This window comes from Filicampus tigris, chromosome 1 (assembly GCF_054856515.1).
Source record: "Filicampus tigris isolate MCC_2025a chromosome 1, RoL_Ftig_1.0, whole genome shotgun sequence".
Taxonomy (NCBI): domain Eukaryota; kingdom Metazoa; phylum Chordata; class Actinopteri; order Syngnathiformes; family Syngnathidae; genus Filicampus; species Filicampus tigris.
Genome location: NC_141217.1, coordinates 2638348 through 2663616, shown reverse-complemented (window position 1 = coordinate 2663616; position 25269 = coordinate 2638348). Strand labels below are relative to the sequence as shown.

General features: G+C 41.4%; 2 long non-coding RNA genes across 2 annotated transcripts in view; both read right to left on the bottom strand.

Annotated features, from left to right (window-relative positions):
- The window catches only part of LOC147152479 (uncharacterized), a 69369-nt gene that overhangs the window by 40487 nt on the left and 3613 nt on the right, over positions 1 to 25269 (bottom strand). The window lies entirely within an intron of this gene.
- LOC147152480 (uncharacterized) lies at positions 1220 to 24098 on the bottom strand. Its single transcript, XR_015088960.1, has 3 exons — positions 23957 to 24098; positions 8568 to 8714; positions 1220 to 1397 (listed from the first exon to the last, which is right to left on the bottom strand). It is a non-coding gene; the product is annotated as an uncharacterized LOC147152480 (long non-coding RNA).

The following is a 25269-nucleotide window of genomic DNA, read 5'->3' as shown; positions in this document are numbered from 1 at the left end:
GCTGTCTCCGGCACGCCGCATTTGACATTGTGTGAATGTGACAGAACTGGAGGATGGTGGAATGTGATCGAGTCAAAGATGGTGAGAGGGCTTCAAAGAGGGGGTATCAGTCACGAAAAACAACGAGAGGCGGAGTCTTCTTGGAACTCTAAAAGGATTAGTCCCCCACCTCTACTGTAGCATAGTCAGTATGTTTCCATGCACAAAAATGCAATCAATCAAATGAAACAAATGCATGTAAAACTAAATCATAGTCTGACCATGTTCCATTTTTTTTTAACTTTAAGACACCTATTCTAAGTCTATTGGAAACGGAATTCCTTTTTCACAACTCTATCACTCAAACTCCGGAGGCGGTGTTCTGCGCGTACAGAAAAATCATATACAGGTAATTCACAACAGAAGAAAAGGAAGCCAAGTACTTGTGATGACTTGTTTGGTACAGCGCCGCAAGCAAGAGGAAGTTTAAGTGATGGAACTGGAAGTGTCCGTGGAATACAAACAAATGTAATACAAATATGTGTTACAAATATATCACTCTGATAAATTGTTTAAAGTGGAAGTTAACCCAAACATGTTTTTTTCAAGAATATGTTCTATGCAGGCCCACTAGTTGAAACAAGGCAATATGATTAATATGAAATATGAGTTAAGCAGCTTCAGAAAACAGGTGAGCTGTGACTCGTCATTATCTGAGCCCTCAGGGTGTGTGATGTTATTTTCAGTCGAGAGAAGTGACAAAATGGCCGCCCCCAGAGATGGCTAAAAACGTGTGGATTTTGTTGCTTAACTCATCTTCCACAAACATTATTAATCAGAATGCTGTTTTAACTAGTGGGCCTGCATAGAACATACTGTATTCTAATACAAAAATATGTTTGGGTTGACTTCCGCTTTAGACGGCAACCAAATAAAAGCTACGTTTTGTTGGATTTAACTCATCCCATGTGCCCATTCTATGTACTTTGCATTTAAAATGGTTCCGTCCTTATGTCCGCCCCCACCCACCAAAACAACAAACAAACAAAAAAAAGCGTCCGTGCATGACGCCGTAGGAGAGATGCTAACGGCAGCGGTTTGTTTAAAAATCATTAGCTGGATAATTTACTATTCAAATCTGCTTACCTTATGGGCACCTACTTCTGGGGTTAACGGTTTGATGAACCCTTGTCAGCACACGTTTTATGTGTGTAAGGAGACGAAGTGAGTGAGTCGAGAGTCGCAATGTAACTGCTTTATTTAGCAGCGGTCATTGTTTATGTCAATGCAGCGAACGTGAGAGAGGTCAGTCTCTGAATGGATGGGTGGAGACGCCTGGTCCAGGGAGCGCTTCCATTGGTCAGCCCTTTGGGTTGATGATTGGCTTGCTGGTTTCCCCTCCACTTCCGGAGCGCCGACTGGAACACCATCAGTCCGTGTGTGGAGAAACAAATCAGGAGCAGTTTCGGTGCTGCTACAGTACGTGTGAATGTTCAATTGAATCTGTTGGCGCGATTCAATTGAAATCAATGAATTTAGAGCAGGCGGGAGCTGTTGCGTGCGGGGTGGCGCAGATGATGCGTTTGGAGAATCCGCACATTCGTCCTTTCGTCCATTGTGTGGAGATCGCAAAATGAAGGAAAATATTAGCATTGTGGTTTGTGGACATCCTGAGCTCTATGACAACGGCCAGCTACCACTACCGGGACAAGAAATGAAAGAGACTGGGCTTGGAAAACCGTGAGCGAGGAGCTTGGTATACCTGATATGTTTTTACTTTTTTTTGTTTTTTACAGCTGTTGAACTGTACCAAGATGTCAATATTTGTTTACGTTAGTTTTAGCACAATGTCGGCCACTTGATTGCGATTTCAAAACCTTTTTGGGGTCTTTTTGCCAGTCGTCATCTACTACCAAGCAAAGCCCCTCCCCTCTCCGATGTGCGCGAATGAAGCAGTTGCAGCATTCGTGTCACGATATGCGTGGAGGAGGGCCCAAAAGCAGGAAACAAGAATCAAGTGCAGTCTAAAGTATTTAAATAAAAGAAAACAAAAAGGCCAAAAAGGCACTGGAATAATTCCCAAAACAAGGAGCAAAATGAAACTAAACAAACACTAGGACAGGACTTGAGCTGATTTTGACAACAGACTAATGACAAATGACGACGAACCAACAAGGACCGGGGAACTAAATACAGGCAGTTGACGATACAACGAGGAACACCTGGACAAGACACAGAGGGTAGGAGGGAGCTGGTTAGCTAACAAGTACAGGTGGACTCAATTACTTAACGAGAGACAGAAAGGAACACACGGAAAAACATGAAATTAAAGTCAAAAACCAAACTCAAAGGACAGACTATGACAATTCAGATTTCAAATTTCAAACGCCAGGGCTAATCCTTCTTCTCTTTATTCATCTCATTCTTCCTCTCCTTCTTCCTTTTCTTCTCCCCTCCATGTAGACCGGACATGTGCAGTACACAGCGTTCCCACCGGGGCCTTCCCAATGCAAGTAAGTACGTGCAGTTGGGTATCTAGTGGTGCATTTGAAGCATTTGGAGGCAATTTTTGTCATTTGACCATTTCGCCGAGTAGGTTGAGATGAACTTTGGCCGACTAAAATCCACCTCCACCCTTGCTTAGTTCGTCCCTTTTTTTAAAACTTGCCTTCCCAAGTCCTCTGTCACAAAAATGGGCGTCACGGACGGTGAGACGGACCATTCCGGCATCGAGGTAATGTCGCTTGCCAAAGTAGACAGCGGAAGTCAACAAAGCAGCATGACAATTTTGTTGTCCACCAGGCAACGCCAGAGGTAGATATGGTATGTCAAGAATGATTTGTTTTTTAACCATTCGATCAAGGTTAATATGGGAATGAGCAATGAATGTGAGCATTGGATGGACAAACAACATATACTGGTAATCATTTTGGAGTGGAATAAACAAGTACAATTGATTGACAAGTATGTTAAATAGATTAATAATACATAAAAGTAATAAATTGAAGAATAATAGATATAGAATACACACACAGCCTTACATGTATTACAAGTTCAAACAGATATGCATATTTTTTTTTTACTGTACAGGCAGTTGATATACTACACTTTAACTATAATATAGTAAAAAAAAAGGTTTAAAAAAATGGTTTACATTGTTTTTGTCATTTATGAAGCGTACGTGGACAAATATGTGAACATGTTCTGCTGAACTGATTAAAAGTGAGCTCATTTTGAGCCTCAACTATGACATGTCTTGCTCAGTGTTTTACTCTGCAGTAGTCAAAGACGTTTCTGCCAAGGCAGAAAGCTCTTTGCCCTTGGCAACACATTGTGATTAATAAATATATTATATATATGAATTAATTGCAAATATCACTACTTTATCTTGAGGATCGATACTTAAAATAGAGCACTTTGTATCAGAATAGCAATATTTTGGTATCGATACGCCCATCCCAAGTTGAAGGCAGTCAGATCGGCCGTCCCTGCCGATGAGGTGTCCCTTATTTATTTTTCAGGGAGTTGGCAACCCAATGTGTACATTACACACACACACACACACACACACACACACACACACCCACGCACACCCCCCCCACACACACACACACACACACACAGCCACCCCCCCCCCACACACACACCCACACACCCAGTTTGCACACATTTAAAATATTTCTGTCATTGTTCTGAGGCCCTTTTGCATTTTTGTTTTTGTAGTGAATAAAAATACTGTCTACTACAGAAAGAATGTTAATAATTTTAATTCAAAAATTTTAATTTTCCTGTCAATACTCCCACGGGCGACATTCGCGAGCCGGGGGAAACTGTACGTCACCGTTTGCAATGAGTGCAAATGACTACCTGCTTATTTATTGGTCTGTCTGTATTTTTTTAAGAATAGGAATTTTCCCACCCAGAGGGCCTACCTGCTTTACAATTACACATGCACACGTCCGCTCTGCTGCTCACTGCACTGCACTGAGTGGGATTATGAATTATGGGCGGTCATTCTGCGCATGCGTCAAATATTTTGACGGTATCAATTACAAAATTTAATTAGTTTGACAGCAATCCCTTGATTTTTCTGTCCCATTATTTTCTTGAATTTTAATACCCTTAACATGAATAAGAGGATCGATTATCTTATGCAAATACTTTATTAAAGGGAAGTCAACCCAAACATATTTTTTTCAAGAATATGTTTAATGCAGGCCCACTAGTTGAAACAAGGCATTCTGATAATTATTGCATTTATCCACCTGTTTTTAGCCATCACTGAAAATGACATCACAGTTGCTCAGGTAACAACCAATCACAGCTCACCTGTTTTTTTAAACTGAGCCATGATTAGTCTTATTTGAGCCCTCAGCGCATCTGTGTTGTCATTTTCAGTCGACAGAAGTGATAAAATGGCCGACCCCTGAGATGGCTAGATTTTGCTGCTTGACTCACATTCCACAAACACAATATTAATCAGAATGCCTTGTTTCAAATAGGGGGCCTGCATAGAACATATTCTTGAAAAAAAATGTTTGGGTTGACTTCCCTCTTCAATTGAAAAAACAAGCATTGGATTCAACTCACACAAACAGTCTCTCAGCCCTTTCAAACACACACACCTACACGCGCACCCCCACGCAGGCACCTACACGCACACGCGTCCGTGCATGCACACATCCACACACACAATCATTTACATTAGTGTTGTTCTGACAGATATGTTTATTTCGTCTTGAGAGCGACTTGCTGTTCAAGCACCGCTTGGATTTAGAATTATACGAGATCAGTCATTTGTACGCACATCACTTTTTATTGCAGTCTGGCAATGACTTCATCGACTAAAAGATTATTACTCGATGCTCGAGTGTCTTATGAAGGTATTTTGTTTATAGAAATTCTGTTGTGGGTATATTTTAATGTGAATTGTGTCAAATAACTGAATGAGAAACAGGTGGTGTACCGCTGAGATTGTTCCGTGCGGCTCTCGATCGCGCTGCATGGTTCCTGCTGTTATAAAATACAGCTGCTTTGGAGCAAACGGCATATATTTTTGTATGTATTCATATTTTTCTAAAATGCTGCAATATTGTTTTGCAAGTATATATTTCTTTATGTATATTGTGCTTAAGCATTTATTCCTTTTTTATTTGGCTTGGTACGGCGCTAAGAAGAAACGAGGAGAGAGGTGAATTAGAGCGAGACTGTTCACGTCTGACTCACAAACTCAACAAAACACTGTCCTGCTGTGTCGGTTGTCCTTAGCAAGGAAGACGCCAGAAGAAATACATAAAGTCAAACCTATATTGTAACCCGCCATACTACGGCCTCCGAAGATATGGAAGAACAACTTTTAAGCATCACACTACCAACGCGTATATCACCGCAGGGCAGGAGGACTCAGCCGTGCATGTGTCAGCTGAGCAATTCATCCTCATCGTCAATATTTTGAAGCAGATGTAACGCCCCCTCTACTCTAAAGCTTTTTAAAAAATAGCATAGATACTGGATGGATGGATGGATGGATTAACGCAGAGAATAACGTGCTAAATTGACAGCCCTAATATATATATATATATATATATATATATATATAAATATATAAATATATATATATATATATATATATATATAAATATATATATATATATATATATATATATATATAAATATATATAAATATATATATATATATATATATATATATATATATATATATATATATATATACATACATACACCCACACACACAAATTGTAATTCTTCTATACGCTGCAAAAGCATTGTTGTGTTGAAACGCTCCATGAGCAGTATGTCTGTGTGTGTGTGTAAAAGATGTTTGCTCTGATCTGGACAATGCTTCATCGTGATCCTATTACATGGCATTAAATATGAGTTACCAACGTCAGGAATACCGTGTGTGTGTGTGCACGTGCGTTAGCATGCATGTGTGCATACATATACACGTACATACATATATATATACATATATATATATATATATATATATATATATATATATATATATATATATATATATATACACACATATATATATATATATATATATACAGACGTGTATATGTATATATATACACACATACATACATATACATACGCATATACACATACATACATACATACATACATACACACATACCTATAACAATAAAATAAACAATCAGGTTGCCAACTGTGATGTAAATTAGGTCTATGTGCTAATTAAAAGATGTCCAATATCGACTTTTTCAATGAATTGTCTAAATGGTTTCCAAATGTTGTCATATTCATCCAGTTTATTTCTAAGAAAATAAGAGATTCTCTCCACTGCCATGCAATGTCCCATAGATTGGATCCATGCTCCAACTGTAGGCGGTTCTGATTTTTTCCAATTAAGAGCTATATTCCTTTTGGCCTGTAATATGGCAAAGTCTATAAGTTTACGACCCGGATACCCTGGCATAAAGGTTTTAGGATATAAATGCACTATTATTGTCTTAACATCCAGAGGAACTGTCGGGGACAAAATTAAGTCCACCTTATTCAATACATCATGCAAAAAATTTCTTAAATCAAATCTCAAATTACACACACACAAAAATGGACCTGTCGTTAGTTAAACGTCTAAAATGCGGTTTTACTTTACAAGCATTGTCCTTCACATTTGTGCTAAATAGCAACAAAATCACGTTAAAAAAACTTTAAAGACATGGCATTTTGCACCCTAAAGTTTAGTCAACCCAAACATATTTTTTTCAAGAATATGTCCTATGCAAGGGGTCACTGATGGTGTAGTGGTACACACTCCTGAGTTGTATGCGGGCAGCGTGGGATCGATTCCCGCTCAGTGACAGTGTCTATGTGTGCCCTGCGACTGGCTGGCGACCAGTTCGGGGTGTAGTCTGCCTTTCGCCCATTGTCAGCTGGCACCTCCCCGCGACCCTGTACAGGATAAGCGGTTTGCATGATGACACATGACACATGTTCTATGCAAGCCCACTAGTTGAAAAAAGGCATTCTGCTAAATATTGCGTTTTTGGAATAAGAGTTAATCGACCCACTAAGGGGTGGATTTTGCTACTTATTAACTCATATTCCACAAACGCAATATTAACCAGAATGCCGTGTTTCAACTTGTGGGCCTGCTGGGAACATATTCTTGAAAAAAATATGTTTGGGTTGATTTCCGTTTTAAGCAGCCTCTGAGCATTAATGAAAAGAGAAGTGGGTCCTTAAATCAATGCGCCCATCCTTACACCAATTTCCTTCCTCCCTTGTTTCCTCTTTTTCTACACTTTCTATCCTTTCACAGCATCTACTTCCTCCGACTGCATCCCTCCCATTGCCTTTCTTTCTTGCAGAACCTCTAAAAGGCTGACATGCAAATGGGCCTTATTAAATCTTATTAAGCCGTCCGTCACCAGCCAAGCCAAGAGGGAGAGGGAGGAGGGAGGAGGTAGGGATTGTAAATTAGCGGTGTAGAATGCAGCGCTATAAAGTGAAAAAAAATGCGACGTTGAGATGTGTCGAAAGTGTTGGAAGACGATTCCTTCTTTCAACCGCGAGGTCCCTGTCAAAGGCCCGTCCACATCAACATGCATTTGTGGTCTGTCAAGCGCAATGCCAAAAAAAAACAGGTTGCAGTATAACACCGAAATATATAGCTTTTTGAGCACATTAGAAAAAATCTCAATAAATAACACGATCATTCAAGGAGAAAAAAATGGAAGTTGTGGACTGATTGGAAATTGTCAGTACATTGTACATGCACTGGCACATGCCAGAAAAAGCAAAACGAAATGTAATTGAATTTTATCAGTCTGCAACAGTTTTTTTTTTTTAATTCAATTTTTTCTTTATTTTTCTGTGCTGTCCCCAAACAGCCACTGAGAATCTGTTCTCAACTTACCTGAATAAATAAAAGTTAGATGTATGAATTAATATGGCAAGCAGGGCTTGAGATCGTGTTGTCACGCGTGCCCGGCATCATGGCATTCTTTTGCTTAATTGTTAGTAACTACTTGGACATGCTTCCTTCGGTATTTACGCTGTACTGCATTTCCGATGATGGTTAAATGCTGCTGAAGTTTTCATATACTGAACCTAAAAGTGGAAAAATGTTTTTACCTCATACAAATATTGCCTTTTAGTTCATTAAGCCAGTAATTTCATCACAATTGATAGTAATTCGAGTTATTTAGGTTAAAAAGATGAATTAATATACAGTTAAAATGAGTATAAAACTTCTTTCCTATCCTATCCAAGTGAGATGAGTAATTGGAGGTTAGGATCATTTGAATTCTACAAATGCTTAGGAAATCTGCCTGGGTAAAATCTGTAGCCACCTTCAGCAATAGTAACTCCTAGCCAACCTTTGCAAAAGGATATTACCCACAAGTCCTTACAGCAGCAACATTTAAAGCAACAGGACACTGGCGTCGTTGACCGGCTCTGTGAAGACGCCCGAGTTTCATGTTCAAGACTTTTACGAAAATGTTTAAAAGAAAAACCAACAACACTAATTCACCAATTCACTAATTACACTTTTTTGTCACAGGTCGCTGATGGTGTAGAGGTGCACTCGCCTGAGTTGTGTGCGGGCAGTGCGGGATTGGTTCCCACTCAGTGACAGTGTCAGTATGTGCCCTGCGACTGACTGGCGACCAGTTCAGGGTGTAGTCTGCCTTTCGCCCATTGTCATCTGGGATAGGCTCCAGCAGCTCCCCGCGACCCTGTACAGGATAAGTGGTGTGGAAGATGACACACATGACACACTTTTTTGTCACGCTTAGAATGAGGCGGAGGTCAAATCAGTCACTGGTGACTGACTTGCAGTTAGGACTCAGAAGGGTGAACATCTCCTGCTCTGACTATATCTGGGAGGGAGTTTCAGAGTTTTCAATAGTTTCCAATAATACTTGAAGAAATGGTAAGGTTTGTTGCTTGTCACTTATTTTAAAAATAACCTCTCAGGTTGGCGAGGTTGGCACTCTTTCTTTAACTCGGCCCTTAAAGGACTCGGCCCTTAAAGGACTCGTACACACATTGCAACACCAGAGAAGGTATTAACGCAGATTCAATTTGCAAGTGTAAAAGTATCAAATGTAGAATGAAAGAAAAATGTAATAACAAATTAAAAAAAAAAAACATGTCCGCATCCAAAAGTCTAGAAGCACACCATTAACTGTTAAGATTGCTGAATGTCATTATTAGAGGTAGAGGGCCCAACGTGGTGAGCTACAGGATATTTCGCCTCTCCTCTTGAGCCTCCTTCACTTCTCTTGCGCTTTCATTTTTTTTCAGTGATGAGACTGAGAGGATGATGGATAAGTTTCTGTTGCCTGTCAATTATCCTTGTCTGTCTCTCAGTCCACCTTAATTGGGGTTCAGGAGACGCACACGACCATCCCAGTGGGCTTGGCCGGGACAATGGAGGCCCATATTGCTGACCGGCCTGCGACTCAGCCCAAATTGGATTGGAAATCTTCCATCTTCTCTTTAGCATAACAAAGGTTGTTAGACAAAGATGCCATTTTAATGGAGAAAATCAATCTCACAGAGGAAGCAGTGGCATTGTCTACTATCAGCTGTGCAGGTGCGTCCCTCCCACAGCGGCCTTAATCGGAGGTGGCAGGGGAGGCATCGGTATATCCAACCGGTACATCTCTACCCCTGCAGGAAAGGCTGGCAGTTGATGGAAGGGATACTATTCCTAACACAAAAGCAGCTAAGTGAGATCAGCAATCAGGTCAAAGCTGGACCCTCTAGCCTAGCTTTGACCTGAATGCCCCTATCCCCAACCTGAACTGACCCAGTTAGGAGTATAAAGCAGCTCTAGTTACACACTAACTTGAGACGGTCCACTGCCTTGCCTTGAGATGCTTTAATTATTGTGCAAAAGCTGACTCTCAACCATAATACCCTTATCAAAACACACAACTTTTAAGTGAAGTTGAGTAATTACCTTGAATGGCACTTAGCATTTCTGAAATGTCTGAATGCAACTTTCTTTTAATGTCACTGAAATATCTGAATATCAAAGACAGGATTGTTGGTAAACTCAATGATGTGGCACAAATTATTATTACAGGTATCGTATCGGGGGCGGAGTTTCTGTGATATCTTGCACAAGAGTACCTCGAAAGGAGATAGGAAGCAGACTAGCATCTGTCAATCTGGCTCAATCAGAGAACTTTTACAAATGGACAAAACAACACAATTTATTGAGTGTGTTTGTGAACAAAGATGCTCATTTGATCTCACGACCAAATTGTTGGCTTGTCTTCTCCCTGATGGCGCCTGCAAATAAAAGACACTGCAACAGGATTTGGGGAGCTGAGAAAGATTTGCTTGTCATGTCTGTGTGTTTCCTGTCCCTGATTGGGTTTTCCTGCACCTGTCACTTGTCACTCCTGATCACCTCATGTATTCATCCTCATGTCTCATTCAGTCTTGTCACAAGCTCATTGTCGTGATGAGCAGATGAAGCCTTCTGAACCCTTGAAGCTTTCCAACCAACTGGTTCACAAAAAGGTTCAGCTCATGACGCTTCATGTGGCCAAAATCTTCATTGTTATTTGAACTCGCTCATTGTTTTTTTTTTTTTATTTTTTTTTTTTTTCAGTCTTACAAGAGTGTCTACATTAAATTAACAACTGGAATCAAAACATCTAAATTTCTTTAGGTTTTCTGGGTTTCATTTTTGTTATCTGTTAATTATTAATTCATGGTTGATGCTATGGTACGACATGAACGTTGATTATATGCACTTTTGCCTTACTGTAAGTGGATTGTCATTTATTTATATATCCATTATCCCAACCACAAGGGTTGCGGCCATGTTGGAGCCTATCCCAGCTGACTTCGGGCAGTAGGCGAGGGACACTCTGAACTGGTTGCCAGCCAATCGCAGAACACACAAAGACAAACAACTATTCACACTCACAATCACACCAAGGGGCAATTTAGAGTGTTCTATTAATCTACCATGCATGATTTTGGAATGTGGGAGGAAACCAGAGTAACTGGAGAAAACCCATTCAGGCACGGGGAGAACATGCAAATTCCACACAGCCCAGAATCGAACCCTCGACCTCTGCACTGTGAGAGGGATGTCCTAACCCTTATTAATAATAATGAGTCAGTTGTGGTTGTCAAGATTTCAGATCGATCTAGAAATGTACGAATCTTTGTAAATAAACAGTAGCCATCCATCCATCCATACATACATACATTTCCTACTGCTTATTCAGGGTCAGTTTAGGGGGGGCAGCAGGTTCAGCAGGGAAGCCCAGACTTCCCTCTCCCAAGATACTCCCCCCGACTCTTCCGGGGGATCACAAGTCTACTCCAGTGTGTCCTGGGTCATCACTGCGGCCTCCAGCCGGTGGGATGTTCCCAGAACACCTCACTAGGGAGGCTCACCCTATCTCTAAGGGAGAGTCCGGACACCCTGCAGAGGAAACTCATTTGTATTCACGATCTTGGTCCTTTGGTCACAACCCACAGCTGTTGACCATTGGTGACGGTAGGAATGTAGATGGACCAATAAGTCAAGAGCTTCACCTTTCGACTGATTTTCTTCGTCACCACAGTAGACAGATACAGAATCCGCATCACAGCAGATGTTGCATCTGTCAATGTCTGTCAAACTCCCGCTCCATCCTACCCTCACTCATGAACAATGTGATACCCCGTACTCCCGAAGTGCCCCCCACCGAACTGCCAGAGGGACATGGTTAAACGCCTTCTGTAAGTCCGCAAAACATATGTAGACTGGTTGGGCAAATTCCCATGCACCCTCAAATATCCTGCCGAGGGTGTAGAGCTGATCCACTGCTCCACGGTGTTGAGAAAACCCACACTGCTTCTCCTGAATCTGAGATTCGACCTCTCGACCGGGCCTCCTCTCCAGCATCCTTGAATTGACCGTACCGGGGAGGTTGGGGGGTGTGATCCGTCTTTAGTTGGAATTGGTGGAATTGAAGAGCTCTTTGAAAGATTCTCACCAACTCACTCATGTCCCAAGTTGAGATCAGTAAGGCCACATTTCCACTATACACAGTGTTAATGGTGCACTGCTTCCACCTCCCTGATACACCGGATGGTGGACCAGAATTTCCTCAAAGCCCTCCGGAAATTGGGGACTCCTCCCACGCCAGAGTTTTGTCTTGGCAACCATCAAAGCTGTGTTCCACTTGGCCAGCTGGTACCGGTCAGCTGCCTCCGGAGTCATGCCAAAAAAGCCCAACTACTTCCGTTTCACTGCATTTCTTACAGCTAGTATCCACCAGCGGGTTTGGGAAGTGCCCCACGACAGGCACCGACCACCTAATGACCACAGCTCCAGTCGACCACCTCAATAACGTAGGCGCGGAACACGGTCCACTCTGACTCGGTGTCCCCCGGCTTTTCATCATTTATGTGGACTGAAAATGACATCACAACTACCCAGGGCTCAGGGAACGACCAATCACAGCTCAGCTCCAGAAAACAGGTCAGCCGTGATTGGTCCTTACCTGAGCCCTGAGTAGTTGCGATGTCATTTTCAGTGGACAGAAGTGAAAAAATGGCCGCCCCCAGAGATTTCTAAAAATGAGTGGATTAACTCTTTTTCCACTAACGCAATACCGTATTGACCCGAATATAAGACGGCCCTGATTATAAGACTCAAGTTTGAAAAAAGTTTTTTTGAACACCAAATTAATTTTTATACAGAAAATAATTACAGTACATCTGAAACAAATCAAATCAATCAAATCAAATCAATTTTTATTTCTATAGCACTTTTCACACACAAGATGCAACTCAAAGTGCTGTACATTAAAAACATCAAAGTACAGCATAAAAAGAGAACCCGATCCCACCTTCCCTCTCTCCCTCACAGTATACACAAAGACAGACAACCACAAGCACACTTGCACTCACTCACTCACACACACACACACATACACAAACGCACACACATATAACTTTAAAAAGAGACATGACAAGAGAAATTATTATAACAATATGTTTGAGAGAAAAAGCATGTTTTGCCTCATTCAAATCTTAATATCTGAACATTTAAATATGAAAACTAAAGTGCAATCACATTCGTAAATGAATGGCTTCTGGTTTTTGAAACGTAAATAAACCAATCAATTGTGATCAAACAACAAAATTGCAATAACTGCATTAACCATCAAAGTGAAGTCTCACTGTAACTGTAGTCTTCAAACAAATCTGAATAAGGAAAAACATTAAAAACAATAAAATAATGCAAACTGGTTTAACTTGAGAGTAGCTGAGATCCGTCATGACAGAACATTACTCCTCACAAACATCCTCTGCCTCGCTGTGCTCAGTGTCACTGTCCCCAATCCCATCCTCTGGCTCCACTGGTTCCTCCCATAGCACGTCATCCTCACTGCCGTCCAGGGCATTTGATATACAACATTTTTTGAACCCGTGGATGATGCTCTTTGGGGAAACTGCATCCCATGCGTAGAGGATCCACTCACAGAGCAAACATACCGAAGCCTTCTGAATCCTTCCTGTCGGTGTGAGTGCATGATCACCAGACAGGAGCTACTCTGTGTATTTCTTTCGCAGATTGTCTTTGAATGGTTTGTTGACCACAACATCCAACACCTGCAGCTGACTTGTCATTCCCCCCGGAATGATCACTAAGTTGCCGTTCATCGCCTTCACTTGTTTTTTGACTGGATCAGACAAGTGTCCACGAAATGCATCCAAAATCAGCATGTTCCTCTTTTTTCTGAGTCCCCCACGCCGTCTGCCCCATACAACCTTGAGCCAGTCCACTACAAGCTTGGTATCCATCCAGCCCTTTTCCTGGGCACGTACAATAATGCCAACTGGCATCGCCTTGTTAGGCACTGTCTTACGTTTAAAACCACATACGGAGGTAGTTTGGTTCTGTCTGCGAGGCGGTAACGCAGCTCTTCTTATTTCCAGTGGATTTTATAATAACTGATTTCTCACCTTTCTTGTGCACAGTAACAGGTGTTGGCTTGTCAAAAAACACAGGTGTCTGATCAGCATTGCCAATCTGATCCAGTGGGTAGGAGTGCTTTTTCCTTATGTTGATTACATAGCACTGAAAAGACAACAGCTTCTTTCCAAAGTCAGAGGGCAGGCGCTGGGCTAGATTTGTTCTTTGTCGCAGCGTTCGTCCCTTACGCCGCATCATTCGTCCCTTACGCCGCATCATTCTTTTACACTAGCCGAGGCTTGCTTTGAAGTCAGCGGTGGGTATGTTTAGCTCTTTGGCTATGTCCACGGCCTTGAGCTGAATGACAACTCTGCTGATGGGCATCCCGTCTTTTCGTTTCACGTCCACGTACGCGTACACCCTTCTGTCAAGTTCTTGGAAGCAGCCGGTCTGAGGACCACGGAAAGCTTTTCTCTGACTGTGAGCATTTTTTAGGTGATCTTTTTGAGCTCTCCATCTCCGTACATTACACTCTGTGACACCATATTTCACAGCCGCTTTGCAATTGTTTGAAGACCCTGCCTCATTTATCACCATCATCTTGAAGTTTACATCATAACTTCTTCCCAGCTGCCGGTTAACCATGCCGATCTTCGACCCACTTCTCTCCAGATTGTCGCTACGTTTCTCCATTTTCTGCTATCTCTTCTATTATTTTCTTCCCTTTTCTTTCTTAACCCATCCATCCATCCATTATCTGTACCGCTTCTCCTCACAAGGGTCGCGGGGCGTGCTGGAGCCTATCCCAGCTGTCTTTGGGCAGTAGGCGGGGGACACCCTGAACTGGTTGCCAGCCAATCGCAGTTCTTTCTTAACCACTATTTTGTATTTTTCTTCTTCATGACAGGGGTTCGCTTTGGCCTGGGGAGTCAAGTTCAATATTCGCATCGATGACATCTGGCGCCATCAAGCGTCGTGAATGGGTATGATGTCTAGACCCCGAATATAAAACGACCCCCACTTTTTCAGTCTTATTTCAATGCAAAAAACACTGTCTTATATTCGGGCCAATACGGTATTTATCAGAATACTAGAGGGCTTGCATAGAACATATTCTTGGAAAAAATATGTTTGGGTTCATTTCCCCTTTAACAAGCCTAATAAGTTAATTGATAAAATGGTGCATATACCATATTATCCGGACTATAATTCACGTTTTCTTTTTTTTTCATAGTTTGGCCGGGGGTGCGACTTATACTCTGGAGCGACTTATGTGTGAAATTATTAACACATTATTACTGTCATGGCTTGTTAGTGCTGACTTGTATTTATTATGTTTTGCCTCGCTCTGGAGGCGCTTTATGATGTTTTGTCTCCCTCTGCAGGCTTTAGTGCTAAAGCGCCTGCAGAGGGAGACAAAACATCATAAATACAAGTCAGCACGAACAAGCCATGACAATTACTTCGATATGATTTCACATGTTATTGTAACCCACATAAAGAAACATAAGATACATCTTAAAAGCTATTGAAATAATAATAATTGAATAATTGAAGGCGGCACGGTGGCCGACTGGTTAGCACGTCCGCCTCACAGTTCAGAGGTCGTGGGTTCGATCCCGGCTTCGGCCTCCCTGTGTGGAGTTTGCATGTTCTCCCCGTGCCTGCGTGGGTTTCCTCCGGGTACTCCGGTTTCCTCCCACATTCCAAAAACATGCATGGTAAGTTGATTGGATACTCTAAAATTGCCCCTAGGTGTGATTGTGAGTGCGGATGTTTGTCTCTGTGTGCCCTGCGATTGGCTGGCAACCAATTCAGGGTGTCCCCCGCCTATTGCCCAAAGACAGCTGGGATAGGCTCCAGCACGCCCCGCGACCCTTGTGAGGAGAAGCGGTACAGATAATGGATGGATGGATGAATAATTGAAACGGTTAAAGTCTAATGTTTTGTTAAATAAGTAATTAGAATGGTATGATAAAAAGACAATTTGACTGTTAAGGCCTTGCTAGTCAAGGAAGCCAGATCATCTAAACAGCTAAACATACACAAACAAACTCCACAGACTCTAGGTGTGCAGCTAAGTTGCCTGTTTATATTGTGAAACTGCACAAGAAACAGAAAATACTATCAATCTATGCATTACATACACATGTATTTTCATAGACATGAACAAGATGAGCCTATGCTAACGATTAGCGATCGCAAATAGCATGTAGGTTATTCAGTCAACAACCTACAATCATCCACAATTCAGCTTGTATATAAATGTCATTACATACAATTACATACAATGGTTGAACAAGAATGAACCACAAACAGGCAGTTGTGTGCCTCTAGCTGGGGTATTGCATCATGCAGCCACACATGTAAGAAGCCGAGCACAGAGGAGACGATGACATAATTACGACGGAATTCATAAATACTTTTGGAGACTTGGAAACACTCTACATGGGGGATAAATAAAAGACTTATTTAATCGATCTACAACCGTTTTGGTGAGTTTAAAGTTATCTTACAGTAACTTTCTTGTATGATACATGTGTAAATGTTAGCTAAATGTTACCATCGTAGCTCGGTGGAAATTATGTGTACTAAGCGCACAATTTCCTCCCAAAATGCGATTTATACACTCCAGTGCAACATATATGTATTTTTTCCCCTTTATTATGCATTTTATGGCTGGTGCGACTTGTACTCCGGAGCGATTTATAATCCGGAATATACAGTATAATACATAGATCCACTGTGTGCACATATGGAAATTAAAACACTGATTTAAAATGTTTTTGAGATTTATTAGAGAGATTATTTGGTATTATTATGTAATGAGGCTGATGCATCTGGAGAAAAGTCAGACATGCAGACTTCACACAGAAAGATCTGATCTGATTTTCAAACCCAAAGCCTTCTTGCTGTGAGGCAGCAGTCCTTACCAGATGCCTATGCTGCATTCAAGTGCCATGTGATGGCAGCACGATTCTTTAGTCAAAACTGTGTGCGTGTACTTGTACGTACAGTATGTCACTACAGTGAAGGAAAACTCCTACAGTTCTGTGTATTTTGATAAGGTGAGTGCTGGTGTTTATCTGTGCACTCGCAGCCTCGTGAACATTACCATGAGAATGGCCTAAGCCCTTGGCTAATCCTCCAAGTCTGTTGTAATAAACGTCTTCATTCACACATCCGAGGGACAACGCCAGTATATCACCAAGTTGTAGCATTTGCCTATGACCAAGCTCATGTTATCTGTGTTGCTGTTGCTCAAGATGGCCCTGTTCATTTGATATTGCAAACAGGCATTTACATGTATGTAAGGATAAGTAGCACAGGCACAGCAATTTGAGCAGTACTGCTCCGCCTGAGTTTTATCTGGCCCAGGCTATCATCGGCCTCTTTCCTCCCATCTCCAGGTCTCCCTTGGGAATCACCTCACCCACCATATTCCCACCACACCCCAGGGTATCCACACAAAGTAGTCTATTAAAAAGCCTTTTTCGAGGTTATTCACTCAGCACGCTTCCACAGAGATGATGAATACGTTTTGGGTAAAGGTTAGGATATGTATTTGTGTGTGGAAGTGCGTGCGTGTGTGTGTGTGGGCGTGTGTGGGCGTGTGTTCGCGTTTCGCATTTGTGTTTTCTCAAGGTCTGGCCTTGCTGTTTTCATAGGTGTCAAACTCCGATCCTTGAGGGCCACTTTCCTGCATGTTTTCCATCTGTCCTTGCTGTAACAAACCTGATTCAAATTATCAGGATCATCATCTAGCTCAGGCGGCACGGTGGTCGACTGGTTAGCACGTCCGCCTCACAGTTCAGAGGTCGTGGGTTCGATCCCGGCTCCGGCCTCCCTGTGTGGAGTTTGCATGTTCTCCCCGTGCCTGCGTGGGTTTTCTCCGGGTACTCCGGTTTCCACCCACATTCCAAAAACATGCATGGTAAGTTGATTGGACTCTCTAAATTGCCCCTAGGTGTGATTGTGAGTGCGAATGTTTGTCTCTGTGTGCCCTGCGATTGGCTGGCAACCAATTCAGGGTGTCCCCCGCCTACTACCCGAAGACAGCTGGGATAGGCTCCAGCATGCCCCGCGACCCTTGTGAGGATAAGCGGTACAGATAATGGATGGATGGATGGATCATCAGGCTCCTTCAGAGCTTGCTGATTATCTGATCATTTGAACCAGGTGTGCTGCAGCAGGGAGAGATGGAAAACATGCAGGAAGGCGGCCCTTCAGGACCGGAGTTTGACACCTGTGGCCTAGATAGACCAATCCGACATTGGCCAACTGTGACCGATGCTTACCCACTATGGCGTCGGGCAGACTGTCGGCACGTCACGCTGGAAAAATACACCGCAACGACAGACTGCGATGTTGAGCATTAAAGTACCTTCTCTTCTGAGCATGGGTAACATGTAATACCCCTCCATACCATTGGCAGCAGTAGTCACTATTCCTCATGGTTTGAAAAAGCCAACCGGAAAGATATGCCAGGGGTGGATTATAAAAATGTAAACGATGCATTCAGTTATATTTTTTGCTCACGCAACTCCCACACAAAGCAAACCTTCACACTCTTGACAGAGTGTCATGAAATACTTACATTGTCAACCCTCGCTCTTGTACTTGTAAGAAAATTAAGCCAGCAAAGGCGTGCTTCACTCTTTATCCGCGTTTGTCACTTCCTGTTCTTGCCACGTGCACTGATTCACAAGGTAACAGCCAATCAGAGGGACAAATGTCATGACTCATGACGCCGATTCAATGTCGATTCAACATGCTGAAATGCCCACCAGACGCTTCCTGACGAGGTCCGATGTTACGTCCAATGTTCGCTACATCAATCAGACGGCAAAATCTGACGCCCTGACGCTTACCGACGTCCAATGTTGGATTGGTGTATCTTTGTCTTTACAAAAACCAGCCTTTAAAGGGATACATGTGGCAAATGTACCATATACCAATGTAATGCTGCCTGTACTTATTTACAGTAAATATACTTATTGTGCTAATACCTATAATACTGCATCTTTTGCAAGTGTGTCATGTAATTTGTTCTATTGGCTTTAGTAAACATATGACTGCCTGCAGAGGCAGCTTGTGAAAAGCAAATAAATTACTCACGCTTTCTTCTTCAGTGCTAGCACGACCACAAACTACAAAAGTATGGTCTCAGTACGCTTTGAAACATGATGTAGATGTCATCAAACATGCTTACTTTGCTGCTTTTTATAGGTGTCATAACATTCATTCATTCATTCATTATCCATACCGCTTATCCTCACAAGGGTCGCGGGCGTGCTGGAGCCTATCCCAGCTGTCTTTGGACAGTAGGCGGGGGACACCCTGAATTGGTTGCCAGCCAATCGCAGGGCACACAGAGACAAACATCCGCACTCACAATCACACCTAGGGGCAATTTAGACAGTCCAATCAACTTACCATGCATGTTTTTGGAATGTGGGAGGAAACCGGAGTACCCGGAGGAAACCCACGCAGGCACGGGCAGAACATGCAAACTCCACACAGGGAGGCCGGAACCGGGATCGAACCCACGACCTCTGAACTGTGAGGCGGACGTGCTAATCAGTCGACCACCGTGCCGCCCGTGTCATAACATTTTTTTTTTTTTATTAAGGGAGGAAAATGTATATCGGGTACAGAGAGTATACAGAGGAAACCCCACTACTTGCGAGGGATAGTGACTCGGCCGGCCCTCAAATAGCAAAAATCCCCGGATTAATTTATACCTATTATAAATGCATCAAACCCCCAAAATTCTTGAAAAAATGGAGATAACCCACCAATAAGCATTTACCACAAAAACACGGAGGTTTGCTCCCGACCCCCCAAAAAAAAAAAAATCTATATATATATCCATCCATTATCGATACCGCTTATCCTCACAAGGGTCGCGGGGCATGCTGGAGCCTATCCCAGCTGTCTTCGGGCAGTAGGCAGGGGACACCCTGAATTGGTTGCCAGCCAATCGCAGGCACACATCCGCACTTACAATCACACCTAGGAATGTGGGAGGAAACATATATATATATATATATATATATATATATATATATGTATGTGTGTGTGCCCTGCAACTGGCTGGCGACCAGTTCGGGGTGTAGTCTGCCTTTCGCCCATTGTCAGCTGGGATAGGCTCCATCACCTCCCCGCGACCCTATACAGGATAAGTGATTTGGAAGATGATGATGATGATAATATATATATATATATATATATATTTATTTTTATTTATTTATTTTATTTTTTTGGAAGATTGAAAAAAAATCCACATGTCCTGAACCGTGAGTATGCGGGGGTCCATCATACATCCTATTAAAGTGCGCTCTGTTATTTTTTGGTGTACAAAAGTCTTTTAGATTGTCCATTTAATTATTAATGGTTTGCGAAAGCACCCTTTGACTGCAACCCAGATCCAAATTGTGTAAATGAAAGAAGGTAACATCCATCCATCCAATCTGTACTGCTTACTGGCTTGGATTGGTAATCGGGTGTCGTGCTAGTGCTCAGGAAGTCACCCCTGCCGATGGTGACAGATTTTTCAGCTTGCAATTTAGAGGGAGCAGCCTATTAGTCCATCTCAAATATGGCTGAACCAATCAGGATGATTAGTTATGGCATTATGGCAGCAGCCCCCCACTCCAGCTGCTAGTTTACCTAAGTGCATAGAAGTGTTTGATAAATGAGTAAAATAATGGAGACAAAAATGAACAAAATGGGGTGCAGAGAAATTGCATGGAAAGAAAATGAAGAACGTTTCTGTAAATGCAGTGAAATGTGCTAAAATAGCAGATATGTTTGCTGGGGGAGCTGCTGTGGCCTCCAATGTCTACAGAAATGCTCCTGCTGAAGCAGGCTGATGAAGCAGTTGGAAATGACCGCAGCTGCGAGCAGCAAGAGAAGAGGACTCAGCAGGGGGAGGTGGAGGCTTTTGAGGGACAGAGTGAGTGGCAAAGTGTTATACAGCTGCCACGGGTAAGCAGGTTGTTTTGGATAGTACATGTAACCTGTGCTGTTTTTCCTGCACCGTCCACGCACTCGGGGCCCTATTTTCATAGGCAGGCGCTCGTGCTCTCGGCGCATCTTCATTTTCGTGCCGAAGCAAGTCTAGATCAGTATGTTTGTGAATTTTGTAGTCGGCGCTATGCCTTGATGGGTATTGTGGCGTATTTGATTGCACGCCCTCAGCACATCTGGCACTTTGGTGATCAAAACGCAGACTAGATTATAGACAAGTTTTGGGAGGAATATATCGTCGTAAAAAACATGTTTGTCCAGTTTTGTCATTTTTTAAAATGTTCACGTCAATGGAATATCACGCGGAAACCCCATTAATGTAATCATTTAAAAAAATGAACAAAAATTGGATTGTTTCTTACAGGACAGTGACGATATGCACTGGCATTACGTATTCAGGACACAAAAAAAATGTAACTATTACATTTACAGTTACAGAAAAAAAGTGTCATCTATCTATCTATTAGTGCTGTGCATGAATCGGTGGTAATTTGGATATTCGTACGAGTAGGCCTGGCAAACTAAAAATTGAATCATAATTCACAGACTCAGATCAGATGTGACGTCACCGGAACTCGTGTTTTGATTACATCATAATTGTAAGCACGAGACCACATACTATGATAGGGTGACCATATTTTGAATTAAAAAAAAGAAGAACAGTTGGCCCAGCCTCGAGATACTGAAATGATATTCAAAGATGATTATCGCTCGAATAATTTTAAAATAGGGCTGCGCAATATTGGAAAAACATGCAATATGCAATATGGGTGTTGCGTATTACAATACCAATATTATTGGGATTATTTAACATGTACCTAAAGAAATTACATCTTTCATTATTTCATGTGGAAAAATATGAATGTATTCGTATTTAATTAAGTTCTTTAGTTTTAGTAATGCCCCTGGATACTGTTATCCTATTGGATGGCAATGTGCATTCAAGGTTGCATCTGATTGGCCAAAATTAGATTAAAGCATTCAATTCCATATGAATTTATTGCACGTCTTTTGCATTCTGCACTGCATGTGCCATTTTCATGATGACAAGATTTTTTTCAATATATTATGCAGCCCTAATTTAATTATGCCTCCTCTGTATGGGGAGAAAATAAAACAACACATCTCTCTTTTGAAAACATCATCTCTCTTTTGAAGTCATACTTAAACATGACAGTGTTCTAAATAATACCTCTTCTGTAGGAAATCCAGCTTTAACAAAATATTTCTAACTACCTTTTCAGGGTAATAATGTAAATAATTAAACGGTAGTCTCACAAGTACATTAACCCTTTCATGCGTAGTGGTCACTACAGTGGACAACTATTTAAAAGTTGCTTTCGCCCATATTAATTAATCTAAATTAAAAAATATATATTTTTAACCCTGGGCGGCACGGTGGGCGACTGGTTAGCACGTCCGCCTCACAGTTCAGAGGTCGTGGGTTCGATCCCGGCTCCGGCCTCCCTGTGTGGAGTTTGCATGTTCTCCCCGTGCCTGCGTGGGTTTTCTCCGGGCACTCTGGTTTCCTCCCACATTCCAAAAAACATGCATGGTAAGTTGATTGGACTCTCTAAATTGCTCCTAGGTGTGATTGTGAGTGCGGATGTTTGTCTCTGTGTGCCCTGCGATTGGCTGGCAACCAGTCCAGGGTGTCCTCCCCCTACTGCCCAAAGACAGCTGGGATAGGCTCCAGCACGCCCTGCGACCCTTGTGAGGAGACGCGGTACAGATAATGGATGGATATTTTTAACCCTTTCAGGCATTAATTATGATTTAATGTTATTATTCAAAATATAAATATATTTTATAGTTTAATTAATATAGTCGAAAGCAACTTTTAAATAGCTGTCCACTGTAGTGACCACTTTGCATGAAAGGGTTAATTTAAAGTAAAAGTCACTTCACTTTTCTTCCTCATAATTGTTTTCTTCTCCATCCTGTGACAGTCCTCATACAGCTTTTTTGTGTTTTTTGTGCCCATATATGAACCATTCTACCGAATTGGTTGAAATTGCTGTCCCACAACGAAAATCAAATTTTCAAAAAACATTTATTTACTAATATCTTGTTATGATCTATTTTATCACAAGACATTAATTGAGATACTATTAAACCGAATATATAAAAAGTCATCTTTTATATGTCACTTGCTATTGGGAGGTGGCTGTCCCAATCTCTAACTCCTAAATTTCAATTTATGAAAATAAAATGTAGATGATTTTTGCCAATTTTAAAAATATTTGATTTTGATGGAGCATTTTGGTTGCTTTTAAATGTATGATGAAAGATTTACATTGATTTTGCAGATTTTTTTCAAATTAGAAGTTTTTATGTAACAAAACCTGTACCAACTTTTCATGTCACTACCGTAACACAAAGAGCATTTGTCTGTAGGCAGTTTGTCTGTAGGCAGGGCTTGGTTTTAGCCACATCCCCATAAATTTCACCAGTAAGAGACATTGCCTGGTGAGTAATTAGTTGACAGCATTATTAAGTATGTGCCCTCCAAAGTCCGAAAATCAGCATGTGGTTTTAAGGACCGTCACTACCAAACACCTCATTTCTGCAATAAAATGAGCACTTTTGATTTTAATGCTGAATGTTGTGTTTTCTATCTCTGTACACATGTTCAACTCGCATTGTTGAGCATTACTAACAACTATCATAAAACATCACTACCGAAACAGTCACTACCAAAACATACAGAAACATTTCGGTTGTGACATAATGGTTTCGGTAGTGACAATAGGATGTTTATTTTTGAATAAAGTAAGTTTTACATAATATAATACATAGATACATATGTCATACATAGCCTTTTCTGATTTTAGCAATATTCTATTTCATATTTGATCTTAATTTAAAGGGAGAAACACCAAAATGCCAAAAAGCCTAGCAGAGACAGAGTACAGGACAAGAGTTAAGAATGACCCACTGAAATCCGAAGACTATTTTTTATAAAAGAAAGAAAAAGAAATAAGAGATGGAAGGAAGAATTCTGACCGGGAGAAAACTTGCATCCAGACTGGAAGAAAGTTTGACGTAGGTGTCCCTTATAACTCGAGCTTGTAAACATAAGACATCGGGCCTATATGGCATAATAAAGGACAAAACATAAAAGGACCATAGCAACGGCATAGCAACTGATATACAGTATCAAGGAACAACCAGTCACAACATGCAATGCTTATAGTAATTTGTTCTTTGCAATGAAGAAAGCCGTCTGTTAAGATAAGCTATCCTTCCTTTCCATCACGTATTTTTATGCTTGTTAAGCAGAGTCTGCCTGGGGAACTTTTGCTTTTGTAAAATATATGTTACAAAAATCTTTGTCATTCCAATTATATTTTCATATGGAAGGTGAAACCACAGTTTTTCAATGATGAAGTGCCCTGTGATTAGGGTTGCCAACTCCCTGAAAAAAAATATTCCTTCCACATTCCAAAAACATGCATGTTAGGTTGATTGAATGCTCTAAATTGTCCCTAGGTATGATTGTGAGCACGAATAGTTTGTTTGTTCGTGTGTGCTCTGCAATTGGCTGGCAACCAGCTCAGGATGTACCCCGCCTGCTGCCCATAGACAGCTGGGATGGGCTCCAGCACGGTTTGGATAATGGATGGATGGATGGCGACATGAAAAAGTTATTATCCAGATATATACTTTAATACAAACTAACAAAATTTACTTATCAACATAATTATCTCTCGAACTTCTAGAAACCATTCCTGTTCAACTCATAGCTGTAAAAAATCAATATAAAACATTAAATAATAAGCACAACATTCATAACTTATGAACAGCTCAATGCCACATTATGTGGAGACAGCCTATTTTTTCCATATTTTTCCATATATTTCTTCTGAGATCTTGCTGCAGCGAGGAGCGATTTGTCTTTGACTACCGCAGAGTAAAATTCTGAGCAAGGCATGTCAAGCTCACAATGAGCTCACCTTTAATCAGTTCAACAGAACATTTGTTTCGCACATTTATCCATTTATTCTTCATAAAAGAGAAAAATATTGTAAACAAGTTTATTTATAGTTAAAGTAGTATATCAACTGCCGATACAGTAAACATTATGTATATCTGTTTGAACGTGTAATTAATGTAAGGCTGTGTGTGAATTCTTTCATTATTCATCAATGTATTACATATCTATTTAACATACTTGTCAATCAATTGAACTTATTTAGTCCACCCAAAAATGTGTTTGTCCAAGGGCAAACGTAACAGCAACATATTAACGCAAGCTGACCAAATATAGCATGCTCTTGCAATAACGTTTTTCTGGACAACAACAACAGCAACCCTCT